This window comes from Uloborus diversus, chromosome 5, assembly GCF_026930045.1.
Source record: "Uloborus diversus isolate 005 chromosome 5, Udiv.v.3.1, whole genome shotgun sequence".
NCBI lineage: Eukaryota > Metazoa > Arthropoda > Arachnida > Araneae > Uloboridae > Uloborus > Uloborus diversus.
In genome coordinates this window covers 99,746,111-99,766,780 of record NC_072735.1, presented here as the reverse complement: position 1 = coordinate 99,766,780, position 20,670 = coordinate 99,746,111, and positions in this window count along the sequence as shown.

Sequence of the window (20,670 nt, the reverse complement as noted above, 5' to 3'; positions counted from 1 at the left end):
TAGGGATGTAACTTACTGAAAATATAGAGTAATGTTTTGTAAGACAATTTCTCTATGAAAAAGTTCGTTAACAGAAATTTGTTGAGAAACTTAACTTTCAGCCATCCAAAGTTATTCCAAATAGTAAATGAATGGAATTAATATATATATATATAATAATAAAATACTTAAGAATTTAAGAAATATCTGTGCGAATGTAAAAAGGAAAGCATATCAACGTCAAGTCGCACGAATTTCAGGAAAATTGCAGACAAGAACCTTAAAAAAGGTACGAAAGTGATAAACTTGTAACTCATGAGAATTAAAATTGAAAAATTTAAATGCAACTATTATTTCCCACAGCTGTACAAATTGTACCATATAATTATCACTACTATTATTATATTATTTTATTAAATAAAAGGTAAAGAAAAAGTAACTTATGCGCTTATATTTAAAAAGAAAGCTTTTTTTTCCAAAAAAAAAAAAAAAAACCGAGCTAATGTGTACCTTACATGACTTTCTTTTACTCCAATTTAATGTCATTTTCCCCTTATTGGTAATTTTAATGTGATTCAATAGTTTACTCTCTAAATATTAGGGGAAGGTGGGGTACCTCGAACCTATTTTCACTTTTCAATTTTTAATTTCATAATTATTTGCCAAATCCAAATCCAAATACTTTTAGTTAAAACTTTATGATTTTTTACACAACATATAAATTTCTTAAAAATTTATTTAACTTATTTCAATTACATTTTTAAGAAAAAACAAAAGAATGCAATTAGTACCGAGGTACACCACCGGTGGTGTACCTTGGGTCTTGGGATGGTGTACCTTGGACCAATGATTAACAAGTAAAGAAAACATGATTTTCAGTAGGAACATCACTATTTATCAATCAGTAAACTACACATAATTTCAGAAATACATTTTTTATTTGTTTCAATGATAAATAAAAATTTAGATCTTATTATCTTATTACGGTTCACTTTTTTAATAAAATGACAAGACGCTCTAGCTTCTGAAAACCATACTAAAGATTATTTTTTCAGCTACACTTATTTCTAACTAAGATTGTAATTGGATAAGTCAATCCCAAATGTTAACTTCTCGAGCTGCCTTTAAGATCCACCAGTTAGTATTGGGTGTGGTAGCTTGAATATGATATCCTTTTTGTCAACTTCATAAAGGGTAGGATCTTCTCTGGTGAACTTTTGACAGTTTGGATCTTTTTTCAGATATTACATTCATATAAGTCATCAGCAATAGAAATAATCTCTGCAAGAATATATTTGATAGTTTTCTAGCCAGAGAATTTCACCAATATAAAAGCACCAATGTGAATATTGACGTTATCTGGATCTTCTAGCTCATTAAAATGATCATCTGAAATATCGGTATCCTCATATAAATCTTTGATATTCTCAGGTTCAGACTCTGAGGAATAATAAAGTTTTCTTTTACCTGGGGTTTGGTAGGGGGTTTTACTGTTTTAGTTTGTTTTACTTTTCTATTTCAAGATTCTCTTTCTCTGGTGTGTCGGTCAAAATACAAAACTTTCTTTTAGGTCTCCTCCTATGAAATTGTTTTCTCGGTAGTGCCTTTGGATATGGCCTTATTTCTTCAGGAGTGACAAGGCTTGGCAAAGAAATATTAGCTTCTGATGTTGACACACCAGTAAAATCATTTTGTATGTTATTTTCTCGTTACCATTGCATTGAGAGATCAGTGACATTTGATAAGAGGAAATCAAAATCCTGAGAAATATTTTCATTCAGTATATGTAAGCCAGTGACCTTAAAGCCATTGATTATATTTGATAATATGAAGGCCAGTGGGAATGCTCGTCCAACTATTCCAACAAACTGGAGAACATGTAATTTTAGAAGTTGTATTAACTATGCAGAAGTGTGTACCTTGGACCAGTCCAAGGTACACCACTTGTATTGGGTTCGAGGTACACTACTTGGTTATAAAAAACAAAATAGCTGACCATCATGTTACAGTTAAACCTAACTTTGTTTCAAGCACATGGTGTTATAGCTGGAACATGACTGTATAATGCATGACCTTCATTTCAGAATAAACAATATTTGTTTCATAATAAAAAATACATAAAAGTATCTGGAAAAACTTACTTTTGAATGGTATATTTCTTTTTTTAATGATACTTCCATCAGATGAGCTTTCAATAAAACAGAAAGGTATGCAATGAGACGTCTAGTGGTAAGTACTTAAACTGCACATGTTGCTTTTCAAATATTTTAATAAGCAGAGCTATAATTAGCCTAGGTCCAAGGTACACATATGTCCGAGGTACACCACTTACCCCTACTAACAATAGCCAAATTAAAACCAGACTTAAAAAAAATAATTAAAAAACACACGCCAAATTTGTCGCCAAGTTGGCAACAAAACTTGGCGACCAAAAGACTGGCGATATATCGCCAAGTGTCCGCCAAATTGTAACACCACTTGAGTTTACATCGAAATTAACAACGATTTCCCCCTAAAAATTGGCAAAAGACCCCTTGAAAACACCCGAATGCAACCAAAAGGGGAGGTGCACAACTAGACCCCACTAGGAGTCTACGTTCCAAATTTCAACTTTCTAGGACTACCGTTCTTGCGTTATGCGACATACATACGCACATACGCATATAGGCACATCCGCACATCCGCATATACGCACATACATACATGCGTACATACAGACGTCACGAGAAAACTCGTTGTAACTAATTCGGGAATCGCCAAAATGGATAATTCGCGTGTCTATACGTTCTTAGGCACTTTCCACGTGTGGTCGAGTCGGAAAAAAAAAAAAAAAAAAAAAAAACTCAACATTCATTCGGGGTGAGCAAAATGGAAATTAAGGTCGATTTTTGAGTGAAATTTTTTTCGTGAATACAATACTTCCTTTTTTGTAAAAGGAAGTAATTACTGTATTTTGATTACAAAGCATTTACTCAACCGACAAACACCTTTTGTAAACAATGCTTAAGGGGAGGGGGGACTTAAAAGTATCAATAACGATAAATAAACATGAAAATAGCTTTATTGTAATGATTTGATAGTGGTAGTGGCGAATGAATATTATTTTAGACATTTGCTTCTTTTATTATTTTACTAAAAAAAGAAAGATCTTGATTATTCCCCCAATCGTAATTTTTGTTCAGGCAAAAATCAAATGTACGTCAACAGTATAACTGGCTTTTGATATACTACTCCCAAATACATAATATTATATCATTATCAATCAAAAATACTATGGTTTACATTGCCCTTTAAAAATTTTGGTGTTGTGTAATTCAAATGACTTTCAGGTAATGTTGCGGGTAAATACAAGCAAAAATGACAACAAAAATATTGTTCAATTTTTTTTTAAATACTGTAACTCTGCTTTCTAAAACTTGTGATTACTTACTGCCTTAGAGAAGATAAGAAAGGGAACAGTAATTTTACTGTTATTGTCCGTACAACATTTTATGATGAACAACTTCAATCCTCAACTTGATTATGAAAAAAAAAAAAAAAAAAAAAAGCAAATTAGATTTTGTTAAAAACCTAAAGTTGAAAACAAAAGATGACCTTTCGCTGTTCAAGAAACATGTCGTTGGATGAATCAACCTACGGTCGCCAACTCAATAAAATTAAATGAATTTTGTAAAAGTTGTTTCTCTCCTAGCACATACAAAATGCAGAGAAAACAACTTGTCCTAGATTCAATACTATTGAAAGTTTTCGAAAAGCTATTATCCCTTCAGTTCAACTTCGTCCGACTCCGTCTCCACCGCCCTGCGCGTGAGTTCCTCTTTTCTTTTAGTACCCCCCCCCCCCCCCCCCCAAGAAAAAAATAAATTAATAAAGTAAAATAAATAAATAAATAAATAAATAAATGGAAACCGTAAAAACTTGTGGAATTGTTTCACGGATTGATGAGTCTTTTTTTCCTTCCCTTGAAAAAAAAAAAAAAAAAAACTTTGCTGCGCTTGAAAATGAAAATAGTTACTGTAATGAGTATACAAAAAAAAAAAAAAAAAAAAAACATCATATACAATGTGGAAATCATAGAAAATAATGAAATTTAATCTCAAAGTTGATGTGAAGAATGCGATTCGGACATCATTGTTATTATTTTTTGAGAAAGGAAATATTTATGTACGGGCGAAAAAAGTATCTTTGCGGGCCAGTCAATTTTTTTTCCGTGAACCGGTGCCATTCAACCGTTTTAACGGTTGAGAATCCGAATCCATGCTGTTTTATATGATGTTAACAGCAATTTATGAAGTCGGATTTCATGCTTTGCCAGCAGATTTTTTACAACCATATCGCTTGCTGAAGCTGACTGACCGAAAGATGGCGCTGAATGTGTTTCAATGAAAGTCAACTTTTGCTGCATTTGTTTCGACTAGCCGTAAATTAAACGTCCCGTATTCGAAAGAGCAGCTGTTCAGTTCGTATTCTGTGCGTGCTTCTGTCATCTGTTCTATTTTGTGAAATAAATTCACAAGGGAAACCTAATGTTTTCAACGTTATAGTTCTAGAGAGCGACCAGAACATGATATTCAACAGGTGAAAATCTCTGGAAAACAGGTAAATCCACTTTCCGCTTTTCGTTTTTTATTTAATCCGGATTTCGACGACCTTGTAATAATGTGGAATAATGACATAAATATGAGGAAAATGTTGGACAATGGGGTTTTTTCGCGGGAATTTTTCTTTCTCTTTTTTCCACTGCAATAAATTTGTTTTATATGCTTCTTTTTTCTAAATAATTATTTCTATCACTTAGTTTATGATTTCATGCAGACATATTTGAACCGGACTATTTTAGTTAGAATGTGTAGCTGTTTTCAGGAAAAGAATATTTTATGACTTTTTTTTATCTTTCACTTTTCAATTCATGTGTAAAGTCATTTCTATGTTGGCACAATGCTTCCAATTCATAATACATTCCTCCGTCCATTTCATTTTGTCTTAGCAATAATCTTTCTCGCAAACTTTAGAACTTTATGTAAACTTGGAGAAGAAAAAAGTATGAACATTGGGATTAACTGTATGAGAACATTATTATTATCATTATTATTATTATTATTATTTTGAAAATTTGAGTTTTGCAAAAGTTAGAAAATGTTTTTAAAATCAATTTTTCTTAAAAATTCCCAAAAGTCACACGTGTTTGATTGTTTTCTAACAATTAAAAGCGACTTTATATATAATCAATTTTTGACCTATTTTGCATCCATTAGTCCATTAGCTACTGGTTCTATGTGCAGGTAGCGCGTCAGCATTGTATTTACAATCATATGTGCCTGTATGTTTCTTGCTTCTTATCGTCCTCTCTAACACCCTTTGATGTTTTTCCCAAGAGTTTAGATTCATCCTGTAAGTGTCACATAAATGCTGACACTTTCAAGGTGTCACCTCGGGGTCGAGGGGGGGGGGGCATTTCACCAAGTACAATAGCACCTTCTCCTCTAGAAAAAAAATCCTCATTCTGTGCCATGAACCTTCACCTCGTCACCTCGTAGAAGGGGGGGGGGTGCATGCTTGGACACCCCTCGTATTATTGCACTTGACGGATGACAATAAAGCGTGATATCCTATGTTAAAAATAACGATTCTCTTAGGATACAAAAAATTAAAGTAGGGGCTCTCTGATAGGAGATCACGGGAGGCCCCAATGACCTCCTAAAAAAGTTGAAAGTCCTCCAGACAGAAGTAAGAAAATCAACACGCAAAATTGCATTTTTTCTTTGACGAATAAAAATACAAAAACTCTTTGACCCCTTCCCTTAAACTATAATGGGAACGGTACGATACCATTACCTTAAATATAAATTTTAAAAAACGTGGCTTTAGTTCATCGTAATTCTTAGAACGATGTAGCTTCAAGTAAACATCTTCAAATGGTTGGTTCAAAAACACTTTTTTTCAACTAGTGTCCAGGATACCCCCCATTTTTTTTAGACTTACTAACAGTATTATGCTGTAAAAGTTTTTGCTTCTTACTCAAATTTTAAGAGGGTGGTTAATGACTCCCACATTAGCCGTAGCATAAAAAATGCCACAAATTTAGAAATATTTCATTTCCCTAGCTATTTTTTTAAAAATAATTATTTTATTGCAATACATAGGAGTATTGCTAGTATATATTATAATATGTAGCATTGTTTTTTTAGTTCAATGTATTTTTAACCCCCCTGCCCATACTGATGAGGTTTGGGGGAGGGGGTTGAGCACCTTCTTTAAGTTGAAATAGGAAGTTAAAATTCTTCCAGTATCTACTATCCACAAGTCTAAAAATATTTAGGGGTGTCCTGTTATCTAGGAGAAGCTTTTTTTTACATGTATTTTTAAACCACCCTAATCTTCAAATTCTATACAGACAATTAATTTATTTGTCTTATCTTTCCATATTTCATCATGCCTTCGTCCAGATCGAAGCAACATGACTTTTCCTTCGAACCCCACTGACAGTTTCGATGCCTTTTAGACATCAGGTGAAACAACAGGTATGCCCGATGATACACACAGTCACACTCCGCGGAACACCCTGAGCAAACATTTCCAAGGATGGACGCGGAAAACCGTGACCACTTGTTTCGGAAAGTGGCTTTTGGCATCACGCATTCATTGATTGAAACAGAAGAGAAACGATTTTTTTTGTTTGTGTAACATAACCTGTTGGATGAAAAATCTTATATAATTAAAAACTGAGCGTATGTACCCAGGAGTGCCCACAGGGGGGGGGGGGCGGGGGATTTTGAATTTTTTTAAATTTATTTATTTAAACTCATTTATTGATTTATTTTTAAATTGAATTATTTATTTTACTTTATTCATATTTTATTTCATTTATTTATTAGTTGCTGTGTGTATGTATCTTATTGGTGTAGTATATAACTTTCTAATAAAATGATAATTAAAAATAAATAAATAAAATTTAAAAATAAATTAATTAATTTAAAAAAATAAAAATAAATTAATAAAAAAAAACAAATCAAATAAAAAAAGAAAGCTAAAAATAAAAAATAAAAACAGAAAGAGGGTTGAGAAAAAGTTTGGAGGGGCGGGGAATTTGCGCCATTGAACTTGGGGGGGGGGCACCCCTGTATGTACCTATGTATGTACAGTCGGATCCCCTCTACAACGCGATTCGACTTACACGAAATGGCTACAACGCGAGTTTTTCATGAGAAATGAATTTTTTATTTCTTGCTCTCCTGCAACATGAATTTTTTTGGAAAGGAAAGGCGAAGCGATAGAATGGGCTTCGTTGGCACTAAATATTGGTTAAGTGAATGGACTTTTATCCCTTTAGCATCACTTAAAACGGAAGTTCACACATTTAATTAGTCTAAACAGCGCTGTACTTTAGTTTATACAAATAACTGCTCCGATTCTTAACATTTTTTTTCCCTTCTACATACGAACGTAGATAAAATAGAATGGCTCCCATACTAGCTCTTTCATCTAAAGTTAGTGAAATTGGAAAGAAAAAGAGAAAGTATTTCTGACAATGCAAGATAAGTTAAAGATTCTCGATATGCTTGAACAATTATAAAGTGCTTCGAAGGTTGCACGACAATTAGGTATGAGTTACTATTCGATACGAACAATTAAAATCCCAAGAAAAGGAAATCCGTAGAAGTTCGGAACTTACAAGGAGAGGTTACGGTCTCGGAAATTCAGATCGGGATGAGATTTGGTAGATTAGTAGTATCCTTTAAGGGTACTCTCAGGGTAAAGTAATAAAGCGCACTATCCATAAAATTCCGAGAAAACAGCCTTTAAAGATTTACGCGCAGCTTATTCGGAACTCCAGCGCTCGAATACGCTACCTTGCGGTGATTTACAAAACTGCAAATGAAGCGTTCCACGTGTGTCTGTTGACGTAAACACAGGCAGTTTGTTCTGAGTATTTATTAACGCAATCGATGTGTCTTAGTTTGCTTTCAGCTACAGAAATTAATTCGTCACTTAGTAGTATTATCGAGCTTCTCAAAATAATGTTAGTTTTCATTATTTCCTTAATAATTGGTAAAAGCGAAAATACTGGATTAACAAACTTGGATAACGTTATACAAGGTAAAAAATTTTATTGTTTTGTATGAATTCGTAAGAATATGGGTTTTTTTTAAATCTTAAATTAATTAAACTTACCATATTTTACAGCAGCATTTAGTTGGAATGGACAGTATGCAAAATATTTTCTTGAATATATTATCGTAGAACAAAATGAATAACCGAGAAAGAATTTACTTTATTCCTTTTATTCTCAGCTGAAAGGTATCGCCAAATTTGTTTAGGGTTATATAGTTTTGGTATTGTGCGAGCAAAGTAGCCTTGGCGAGATTTCGCGTTTTTAGTTAAACCATTTTTAATTTTTATCATGAGTGGAATAAAATGGTAGTAAGATTACAGAATTCGATAAGTGAAAGGAAATAATGTTCAATCAACTGAAAAGAAAACTACCACCATATATCCGTGAGAATTTTGTTGATGATTTGCATAACATGACACAATTAAATCGTAACTCAGAAATTAGAAAAATCGAAACAGAAAATTTTTAAATTAACCGATTCGGGAATTCAAGAGAAATAACTCAGCTACAAATGGAAAACAAGTGCTAGCCAAAGCAAAGCAAAGAAGTATCATCTTCTTTTGGTAATAATTTGTAATGTCATATTAAATTTTCTAGCATTAATTGTTATTCTTGTCAGGCTACAATTATTATTTAGTTTTATCAAGAATTGATAAATATCGAATTCAACATCGTGAAAATGGCTGCTTAGAACTATGAACTACGTACTTTGCATTAATGTTTGACGTTTAGTAATGCTTCTTGAATTCTCATTTCTTTCTACGTGGGCCAGAATATCCACAAGACTTTGAAAATTAATTTAAAAAGAATAAAGCGAAAAAATCATACGTACGAACAAAAATCACAACACTTTTAGCATTTTCTTCGTTACCATGTGTGTTTGTTTTAGTTTTCAATTCCGCCATTAGACAGTGACTTCAGTGCCCCCTATAGTTCGTTGGAGTTGCGAATAAACTAGTAGAGCTTGTTCGTAAACAAGCGCCCGGCGGTCATGTGGGCAGCGCTCTGGGGTTCCATGCGGCCGATCCGAGTTCAAATCCACTGCAAGTTTCTTTTTTGTTCATTTTATGAAGTGACTATTACCGCTTTTTGCAGTTTGAATTGAAGGTAATACTTAATTTAAAAAATATGATGTATTTTTAATGTGTGATAGTACATTAAATTTCTATTTACTATTCTCACAAACAAGTGATTACACATTTTTAGATATTATAAACTTTGACGAAGTAAATGATTTTTGCAATAAATGCATAATCAGTTTCTTTGTGGATGAGTAAGAAGAATGTTGTTTTATTGCATATAAGCAGGTAGTCAAATTTTAAAAACCCTAACCACACTTATCGAGCAATGGTTTTGCTCCTTGATTCTGTTATTTGTAAATTTGTCGTCTGCTGTATTTTACATTGAATATTGAACTCATTCGGAACTCCAGCGCTCGAATACGCTACCTTGCGGTGATTTATAAAACTGCGTCTGCACCTAAAACATTGCCACGTTGCGCATCACGTGTGTCTGTTGACGTAAACGCGGTCAGTTTGTTCTGAGTAACGCATTCAACATGTCTAAGAACGCCTTCAACAGCAGAAATTAATTCGTCCCTTAGTAGTATTCTCGAGCTTCTCAAAATAATGTTAGTTTTCCTTATTTCTTTCAAAAAAGTATTAAATGGTGGAAGCGTAAACAAGAAAACTCTGGATTAACAAAATTGGATAACGTTATACCAGGTAAAATTTTTTATTGTTTTGTATGAATTTGTAAGAATATGGGGGTTTTTTTAATCTTAAATTAATTAAACTTACCATATTTTACAGCAGCATTTAGTTGGAATGGACAGTATGCAAAATATTTTCTTGAATATATTATCGTAGAACAAAATGAATAACCGAGAAAGAATTTACTTTATTCCTTTTATTCTCAGCTGAAAGGTTTCGCCAAATTTGTTTAGGGTTATTAATTTTTAGTATTGTGCGAGCAAAGTAGCCTTGGCGAGATTTCGCGTTTTTAGTTAAACCATTTTTAATTTTTATCATGAGTGGAATAAAATGGTAGTAAGATTACAGAATTCGATAAGTGAAAGGAAATAATGGTCAATCAACTGAAAAGAAAACTACCACCATATATCCGTGAGAATTTTGTTGATGATTTGCATAACATGACACAATTAAATCGTAACTCAGAAATTAGAAAAATCGAAACAGAAAATTTTTAAATGAACCGATTCGGGAATTCGAGAGAAATAACTCAACTACAAATGGAAAAAAAAATAAGCGCTAGCCAAGCAAGGCAAAAAAGTGTCATCTTCTTTCGATAACAATTTGTAATGTCACATTGAATTTTCTAGCATTAATTGTTATTCTTGTCAGGCCACAATTATTATTTATTAGTTTTATCAAGAATTGATAAATATCGAATTCAACATCGTGGAAATAGCTGCTTAGAACTACGAACTACGTAGTTTGCATTAATGTTTGACGTTTAGTAATGCTTCTTGAATTCTCATTTCTTTCTACGTGGGTCAGAAAATCAACAAGACTTTGAAAATTAATTTAAAAAGAATAAAGCGAAACAATCATACGTACGAACAAAAATCACAACACTTTTAGCATTTTCTTCGTTACCATGTGCGTTTGTTGTAGTTTTCAATTCCGCCATTAGACAGTGACTTCAGTGCCCCCTATAGTTCGTTGGAGTTGCGAATTATTTTCCATCTAATTATCGTCTGCAATGTTCATGTTTGTTTTCATCATTAAATTTATTTATCGTCTGTGCTGTATATTAGACTGGAAAATTCTATACCGTGAAAAAGGATTTGAGTTTTTTAAATATTGTGAATCGAAATGGTCGGTTATTGAAGTAACCCTGAAACGAATAAAATCTGTTAACAAAATGGATAAAAATTCATTGCACAGTGAAATGTTGAAGCAGAGATTAAAAGATGCTGTCGTTTATTACGAGAGCTTGCTTACTGAAAATCATTTGATTGCATCAGAATCATATCAAGTTCAATTTCTCGCTTCCATTTTTATAGACAGGTAAAGAATTTAATAAAACGTATACAAAATTGCGCGTATCTCGTTGAAAATAATAGAGAAATGAATACCCGTGAAGACTGCATAAAATACAATCAATTGTCCATCATCAACTGTCATCACCAATTTTTGATAAAATGATTCGATGCCTGGTATACTTCTAAACTTTCTGACAAAAGAGAAATTTTCCTGAATGTAAATGAAGTATGTTCCAACGACTCTTTTACAAAGAAGTTGTTCCTGTAAGCAATCTTCCTTTATAAATTGTGCGAGATGTCAAAACAGTTTTTGTTTTCCATGTTTTTATGATAAATATAATTCTGGTGTATGTATATAAATAACAACTATATTGTTAAAAATCATCTATAAATTAAGCTCTACAGTGATTTTGTAGCCGTTGTAATTCAAATTTTAACTTGTATCGATTTAATTTATCTCCATTTTCTCTATTAAAGTGCTTTACGTGTTCAAAAATTTCGCATTATCTTCAATTCAAATTGCACAAAGCTGTAACAGTCACTTTATAAATGAACAAAAAAGAAACTTGCAGTGGATTTGAACTCGGATCGGACGCATGGAACCCCAGAGCGCTGCCCACATGACCACCAGGCGCTTGTTTACGAACAATCTCTACTAGTTTATAAGTTGCGCGCAAATCTTTAAAGGCTGTTTTCTCGGAATTTTATGGATAGTGCGCTTTATTACTTTACCCTGAGAGTACCCTTAAAGGATACTACTAATCTACCAAATCTCATCCCGATCTGAATTTCCGAGACCGTAACCTCTCCTTGTTAGTTTCAATACTGAAGCTCGCAGAGTAGTGTCTGAGCAAAATACAAACATCACGAAAATGGAAGTTGCTCTTTCATTGTGACTTAACAGGCCAGAAATAGAGGCGTTCTCACACTGCATAAACCATCATTTTCATAATTTTAAAAATTATAATTAAGTTTACGATATCTACTGTTCAGTGCTATTATAATGCAGTAATGTACTTAATGTAAGTACCCTGCTATTTTAATTCATGTATCTCATTGGTCATTGATTTTGTGCTTCATAACAGTAATTTATGCTTAATAGTAACGCTTTTTCTAAAATACAGTAAAAAGTCAGTTCTTTATAAAAGATACGGTAATATATAGTTGAGAAATGGTCTGAAACATGAGGAGTTTTCACTCATGTCTGAAATAATTGAGTATGCTCGTAAAAAAAATTCTAAACATACGTTATTCTACTACGCGAAATTTCGACTTGCGCGAGGGGTCTTGGAACACATCCCTCGCGTAAGTCGGGATTCGACGTATGTATATCCGAGTTTTACTTCTCCCGAACGCCAGTAAACTGACCGTCAAACCAAGTATCGATGGATTCGTAATTTTCCCTTCTTCATGTTTGGCAATTTAACATAATCCTCCGATAAAAATTAGCGAAGACATGGATTAAAAACTATTAATTATGAAGCTTTGATTTCGACATAAAAATCCTTATTTTTTGAAATCTTTCCTCCATTCAAATTATTATTCACTGCTTCATCTCATCTTTCCGCAACAATGATTTTATTAAAATTTGTAGCGTGAAGAAAATCATTGGAAAAAAAAAAGATCTGTTGTCATATTTTCTTCGAATATGAAGAAATAAAATTTGGCTTTTGTTTTGAGGCTTTTCCTGTAATCGGGTGATTTAAAATGTTTTCTTTTTGGTTATTTTTCCGCAATCTGCCTCAAAATTTTACTGAGTTTATTAATATATTTTTTTTTGTTCATGCCAGAGTGTTGAACACGCGTCACTCGACGTTACTTTTATTTTCGAGGTAGACCGTGCAAAGCCGGGCGACGCAGCTAGTTATCACATAAGCTTTGTCCTACAATATGATTAAAGTGAAAAACCAACGTAAATAAAGCGCAAATTTTGAAGACAATGCAACATATAGCTATTTCAAGGCTACAATGAGTCTTACTATTGAAAGTCAAGGACTTTCGGTTGTGTTGGTGAGCTTTTTGCACTGATGAAGAGGCTCCAGTGTAGCCTTGAAATACCTATATGCTGTATCTTCTTCAAAATTTGTGCTTTATTTACGTTGGTTTTTCACTTTAATCATAACCTGTTGGATTGTTTGAAAGATGAAAAAAGGGAAGATAAGGGTAATACTTTCGGAAATATAAGTTGGATATATAATATGTATTTGCCAGTGGCACACACAGGACTTTCTCAAAGGGGGGGGGGGGAGAATCCAGGATCGAAGGTCCACCATTCTAATATCACTCTCCAACACGCATCCAAAGATGTTCCTTTGATTTTTTTATCGCTTGTAGGGAACAAAAAACATTTTTAAAAAATATATTGAATAATTACATAGCATTAGTTTTTAAAATAAATTTATGAATAATAAATACTTATTTAAAATACCAGAAAGCACAAGAATGAATGCATTTACTTTTCTCATAGTTAAAAATAAAAACAGCGAAGCAAAATTATCATTGTAGGGCAATTTATGTTTACATATTAGTTCAATTTTGTAGGGGAAGAAAGAGAAAATAAATTTTATTTTTTTCATTTTTTAAATCCTTAAGGATCAAGGAAGGGGTCCAGACCCCTTGCCCTCCTCTTGAGTGCACCACTGGTATTTGCAATTCTTTTAAAATACCGATGAAAATGTTTTGGCAGTTTTTACAACGGTTTACAAAAAGTAATTTACAAAAGAAGAACACCAATTACACTGCCAAATTTGGTAATAAATTCGTATGTAAATATAAAACTAAAATTTTTTTCCAAGATTTATTTTAAGGAAAAACATGAAATCGTTTTGAACAAAGTTCATGCGACTTTTGGAGACTCTGAGGTAAAACTTTAGTTCACGAAAAAGTAACTGTTTCAAATGAATTACTCAAAATCTGGCTGACGGTGCTGAAATTAAAAAATAAATAAATAAATAAATAAATAAGCCACCGGAGCGTTTATGGTGATTTGTAAAAAAATAAATGCAAAAACCTTAGTTTTTTTGTGCATTTTTCTGGTTTAAAAAAAAAAAAATACTAAGTAGAACTTGATTTAATTATGCTTGATATTTAAATTTTTTCCTTGGTTTTTTCAGTTATTTCAGTGGTGCCCAACCTTTTTTTACCCGCGTGTCACACCTCATATTGAGATGAATTCGATGGCCAGAACAAATGTAAAATTTAATAATATTGTTTAAGTTTTTCTACATAGAGTAGGAAAACAAGGAAAATGAAAGACAATTACAAACCAAAAATTGCTGTCATCATTACTACATACTTGTTTTATTAATACGAACTTTGCATCTGTTTTTTAGAAACCAATTCATGACTACTTGACTTCAAATTTGCGACAATAATTTGTAATATCGAATGAAGATCCGTAGGTTTTAAAGGTTTCAGAACACATTTTTTCGTTTCGTAACATTGAAAACAACGACGGGCAACATAGATCAGCATCATATGCCCTCCCTTTGTGCTAGGTATGTACTCAGTTAACGAACTCTCAACTCATTTCTTTACTAAAGTTATACATACTCCACTAAATTTATAAGAAAATAGACACTGGTTTATTCATCGATGCAATAAGATGTGGCAGGTTTGGTGGAAGAAATTATCTTTCGGGCCTGGGGTGGACTGCCCCTCCTCCCTCTCTCTCGATACGCCACTAATTCTTAAAAAAACAGCAAAAATTTTTTTTTCACTTTTCAAGCAAATCGCCTATAAGTATTCTACCCTAAAAGAAATTAAAAATTTCAAAATTTTGTTTTTTGATTTAGCAAAGAACCCCTGCCAAAGTTCCAGAGAACCCTAGGGTTTCCCGGAACCCAGGTTGAAGACCTCTGAACTAGCAGATGCGTAGGTATACTTAATATAATATACGCAGAAAAAAAGGAAGCACAGACTAACAGAGACCATGCATAATTCATCGAGCTTAGTTTTGCGTCCTTGAAATCCCAATTACTTTTGCTGCTCTGATATCAAAACCAGTCATAGCTTCAATGACCCCCGTAATTACTTCCCTTCTTCGAGGCGTTCTTTTCAAATGCGATTTATTGCTTCTGGAGCCAGAGATATTTCATTTCCCATTTATTTATTAACCGAAATTAGCGCTGACTTAAGACAATCAAATCGGATGGTTTTAGCTTTGACTTAAAATACGAAGACATAGAAAAAGAAAAGGAATCAAAATCTCAAAAAATCATAACAATAACATCAAATAATGATGATATAATAAATCAATAATAATAAAACATCAATATAATATAATGCATCAATATAATATAATAATGTAATAATGATGATATAATACATCATAACAATAACATCAAATAATGAATTCAAAACTTTTTGGTTTCAATTTTCTTTCCTTTTCCAGGGGTTCCCACCTAGGGGGTCATGGCGCAGACTGCGCCATTGAAATTTTTACGGGGCGGGGTTGTTTTGAGGGGTATTTTTCTCATTTTTGTTGGGCACTTACTTTTTTTTGGGGGGGGGGGCGGGTCTCCGAGATGTTGAGGAGGGTGCACCCTTGCTGTTAGGGGGGGCACCCCTGCCTTTTCTACATTTCTTTTGTTATTAAGAAAAAATAAAATAAATAAAAAAATTATCTGTGTTTTGGACAGCGAGATTCAGTTTAATATGCAGTGGCATGTTACACATTTGGAAGTCCATCGCAATGGACTTTTGAGTGCGCCATTGTTTACAGTTAACAATTTTTTATGTGCCATTTTGAATATCTTTTGGCACCCTGAAGTCCCCTTGCAAATGCGACAAGACATGGTAAATCCACCACTGTTAATATGAGGTAAGATCCTCTGTTGAAACGAGCTGATGTGTGCATCACATGACTTCCTTTTACTCCAATTTAATGTCATTTTCCCACTATTGGCAATTTTAATGTGATTCAATAGTTTACTCTATAATTATCACCAACAGTGATAATTAGATCGAAACCAGATTAAAAAAAAGAAAATCGCCAAATTTGTCGCCAAGTTGGCGACAAAACTTGGCGACCAAAATACTGGCGATATATCGCCAAATTATAACACCACTTGAGTTTACATCGAAATTAACGATGATTTCTCTCCAAAAAGGGGCAAAAGACCCCCTTAGGAACATCCGAATGCAACCAAAGGGAAGGTGCACAACTAGAGCCCACTAGGAGTCCACGTACCAAATTTAAACTTTCTAGGACATACCGTTTTTGAGTTATGCGAGATACATACACACATACGTACACAAACGCATACAGACGTCATGAGAAAACTCGTTGTAATTAACTCGGGGATCGTCAAAATGGATATTTCTGGTGTCTGTACGCTCCTAGGCATATATCCACGTGTGAATGAAACAAAAATAACACCATTCATTCGGGGGTGAGCAAAGTAGAAATTAAGGCCGATTTTTGAGTGAAAATTTTTTCGCGAATACAATTCTTCCTCTTTAGTAAAAGGAAGTAAAAAGGCTAAGCAACACTGCTCAAAAACGGATACAAGGGAGGGGTATGGGGGTGATCGCCCCCCCCCCCCCCCGTTCTTGAGCCGAGACACAGGAAATTTCTTCATTTTTATTATCAATACTAAAGTTTCAAAACCGCAATTTTACATAATATTTGATTGTGTTACAAGAAAGGGAGCTCTTTCCCGGAATTCTTCCGGAATTGAAGTCTTTAAAACGCAATCGTAACAGATCTCTTATTACTCAGGGGATAGAGACCAGAACTTTCTACAGGAATTTTTTCGAAAGTGAAATTGTGAAGTTCTCAAATCTCAATTTTAGACGATCTTAGATGATACATAGGGATAGGTACGCGAGGACTTCAGTACACTCCTTCGAAATTTTTTAGAAATTGAAGTTCTAAAGAGTAAAGAGTGAAAACCAATCGCCCCCTCCTTGAACATTTTCTGGATACGCCCTTGACATTGCTTTAAGTGATGATTAGTCCTTGATTGGAGTTTTTAATTTGTCGAATAAGTTGTTGTTCGAGATTTTTTTTTCTTTTCTGTTTTGATTTTGAAATGTAGTGTTCTTTACAGATGCTATGGCCCAGGGATATCAAGGAGTTCTGTGGTCCATCCTGTGGGCGTTCCTTCTCATTCTCTTCTCCTTCGAAGTAGCTCTGTTCTGCGCCTTCTGGTACATCCTGCTATACCCATTCACCCTCTGTATTCGTAGTTTGTCTGGACTGACGGACGTTTTCCTGAGAGGAATCCAGTTGCCGCATTTTTGTGCCGATAGCATGATAAATAGGAGATCTTTCACGGAGGCCGTGCATTCGCTGATGCCGAACACGTGACTCAGTGTAATGAAAGTGGATTGGTGCTATTTCCGAAATTACATTAGCAAAATGTGGAACACCTTTGAAGCAAAATATTTCATAAAAGGATGACGAACTATATGATTTCCAAAATTAAAGTTTCCTGTTATTTTCTCTAATTTTACCCGAAAAGAAGTCAAACAATTTTTTTCCACTATAACAGAGTAACTATCGTCAAATTTAAAAGCGTTCTTTTTTTTCTGTATGTGTTTTCAAGTATAAGAACAATAGCATGGTGTTCGGTTTAATATTTATGTTACCACCACAGTGTAAAAATCATTCTCTACAAATTATTTAGGTAATATGCAGATTAACCTAGTTAATATGCAGATGAACTGAGCGAATCACCTTATTCGAGCTGCCATTACCTACAATCTGCAGAATAAGTAATTCTTGCACTTTAGCGGTAACATTTTCAAAGAATATAATGCACATCAAGGGATGAAATAAAGATACCTGACTCATTGTCCAGTAATTTTTGCTGAAGCTAAATGCCAAAGAATACCTCACAGTAAATTTTTTTAATTTATAAAATTTAGTGTAGGATTGATTACTAGAATGCTATAAAATCAATTACCTTTTAGCTTTAGCGTGCTTAGACAAAAATCGGCAAAAAAACTATTTTGTACTATTATTGACGAAATTTCACTGACATATCCTATTGAAATTATTGTTGGTTTATTTTTTGTTAAGGATTTCTATTTCACAAGAAAGATTTTTTTGAAATAATGATTTTATACTGCGTTAACTGAAAAGATAGACTGGGGGTAATTTTGGGGGATTTTGTATGACTCGCATTTAGTGTTTGCTTGGCACCACTTTGTTCTTGTCCGAGCCAAATACGTAGTTAACGTCGCCAAGTAGAGCGATTCCTTGTTTACATCTAGTCTATCTTTCCCGAGAAAGCAGTTTATCTGCGTAACCAGAGTAAAAAGAGACAAAAAAAAAAGTGAAACTAACTTGGTTTTTATTTTGCGCAAAAGGTCACGTATACATATAACGTGTCAAATGCGAGGCATTAGCTAATTTCTAAAAATGAAAATTTTTTCTGTAATTTTTTTCCATTTATTATGCCATACTAGACATAACTCAATACTTTCCAAATGTCAGTATTTATTTTTTGTCATTGTTTATTTTTCAACTTTAATTTGCCATTGTTGCTCTTAGAAGGTGAAATACTTTTTTGTAAGTTGGAAATTGGACTAAAATAAACAATCATTTTTAATATTTGGACATAGTTTTTATATTTAAACACAGTTCTACACAATAGTGCTATACTTTTACATTGGCTATTTATGTGGAGTAGAAATTTTTATTTCACTAATTTTTAGATCCCCGAGAAAAAAACCTCTGAAAATTTTATATCTTTAAGCGTTATTAATTAGGGGAAAAATGTGGCTCCATTGGTTTGTTTCAGTCAACAGCAAATTTTATTTTTCTAATCACCAGGATCTTAATGAATTGATAAAATCGCTAGAAACACTTTTCGACGTTCAACATTGTTTTTCTCAAAGAGTAAAAAATCCGTCTTAAAAGTAAGTGCATTGTTGAAAATTCTTTTGATATTCAACAGATTATCGGCTCTTATCCTTGATTTCTTAGTTCGAATGAATATTTACGTAAATTAATAAATGATTGAACAATTTATCGACGCTATTAAATATTTGTTAGCTAAAAGTAAAAGCTGGTTCAAAAAAATTATGTTTTTCGCAATTAAGCCAAAGGAAAGTTATGTTATTTTGAAGAAATAAGAATTGGGTCTTTGCTGAAATATGTTAGCTGGACGATGAAAGTTTTGAAAGAAAAAAAATATTTTCAGAAGAATTTGCTGAATGTGCAGGCACCTACAATTGAAGTAGTATTCGCAGATTTTATAATATTTTTGACGCAACATTTAATTTCTTAATATTCTTTTTTTTAAATTTCTTTCTATTTGATAAAGAAATATGGCAATGAATTCATCTATATGCGCCCTTGAGACTGAAGTCATTTAAATCTGACTAACCCATTTAAAATGTATTATTTACAGTGCTCAAATAGTTTCTCCCTCCCTCCGGGGGAGGAAGCGAATCATGAAAGTCCTTGCGGATTAATTACCGTACTTGGATTGGTAATATGGCTACTTTGATGTAAAAACCAGTTAAGTTCAAACTTTTCCCCTTTATTAAAAAAAAAAAAAAAATCATTCTTGCGTGTGGAGAATATAAATGTTCCGATTGGTGCAACAACGGGACACACATGTAAGATCAGACTACTGCTTTGTAGTAAATAATGTGGGAAAAAGCTACCAGCCTTTCTATCGCACACTGATGTTATTTGTTTTTCTTGCCAAAAATGAGTGAGTCTGGACTTACCTGGTTCTTGGTTCTTTCATCAAGGCCCTCAATTGTGTTTTTCAGATTTAAATATTGAAAAATCGCCAAAGTGTTCGAATCTTTGCCATGGTTTTAGGTATACTAGATACGGTACATACAAAGTTTAAGCGTTTTCGACAGTAATTATTTTTAAAATATTAAAAAGATTTTAATGTGTTTTTAAAGATAATGCAAAAAACATTCAGATGCATTTTAATCAGATTCTTGTTGATAAGTGATTGAAACGAAAGAGTGACGTTTCTATGACAGGCTTGTGTGAATCTTTACCTTTTGAAGAAAATTTCGTTTTTGTGAAGTTTTGTTTATTCTTTAAAGGGGCAAGGAGGGTTGATTAAGTTAAGGGTCAAAGGATAGCTTAAAAACGGTAGGGCATGGCGTCCTCCTAAAAAATCTTGGGGGAAACCTGTCCCCTTTCCTTTTAATGATTCCAAACATATTATAAGATTATGTTTTTAAAATTTCACTATCGAAAATTCCGAAGGAGAGTCGTCGGATTCCCTGTAGCAACTATGTGTAGTTTAAAATTGGGTCGAGTAGACTTCAGTTTTTAAATGCTTCCAAATGAGATCACTGAGCCTCCTACCCTCTCAAACATGACCAAAGATAGTTTTGCGTTTTTAAATAGTTCAACGTCGAAACGTTTTCGTAGGGAGCTCCCGATGCTTCCCTGTTCCATTAATTTTACCAAGGCCGAAAATTGCTTTACTAAAACGTCCCATATCGGAGGATGTCTGGGAAGAGCCCCCGATATTCTATTGTAAACAAAAATAGACTAATATGGACTTCAATTTTGAAAAAAATAAGTTAAGAAAATAAAATCGTGGGGGGAACCCCTTCGTTTCTCTTTCCTCTAACGTTACCG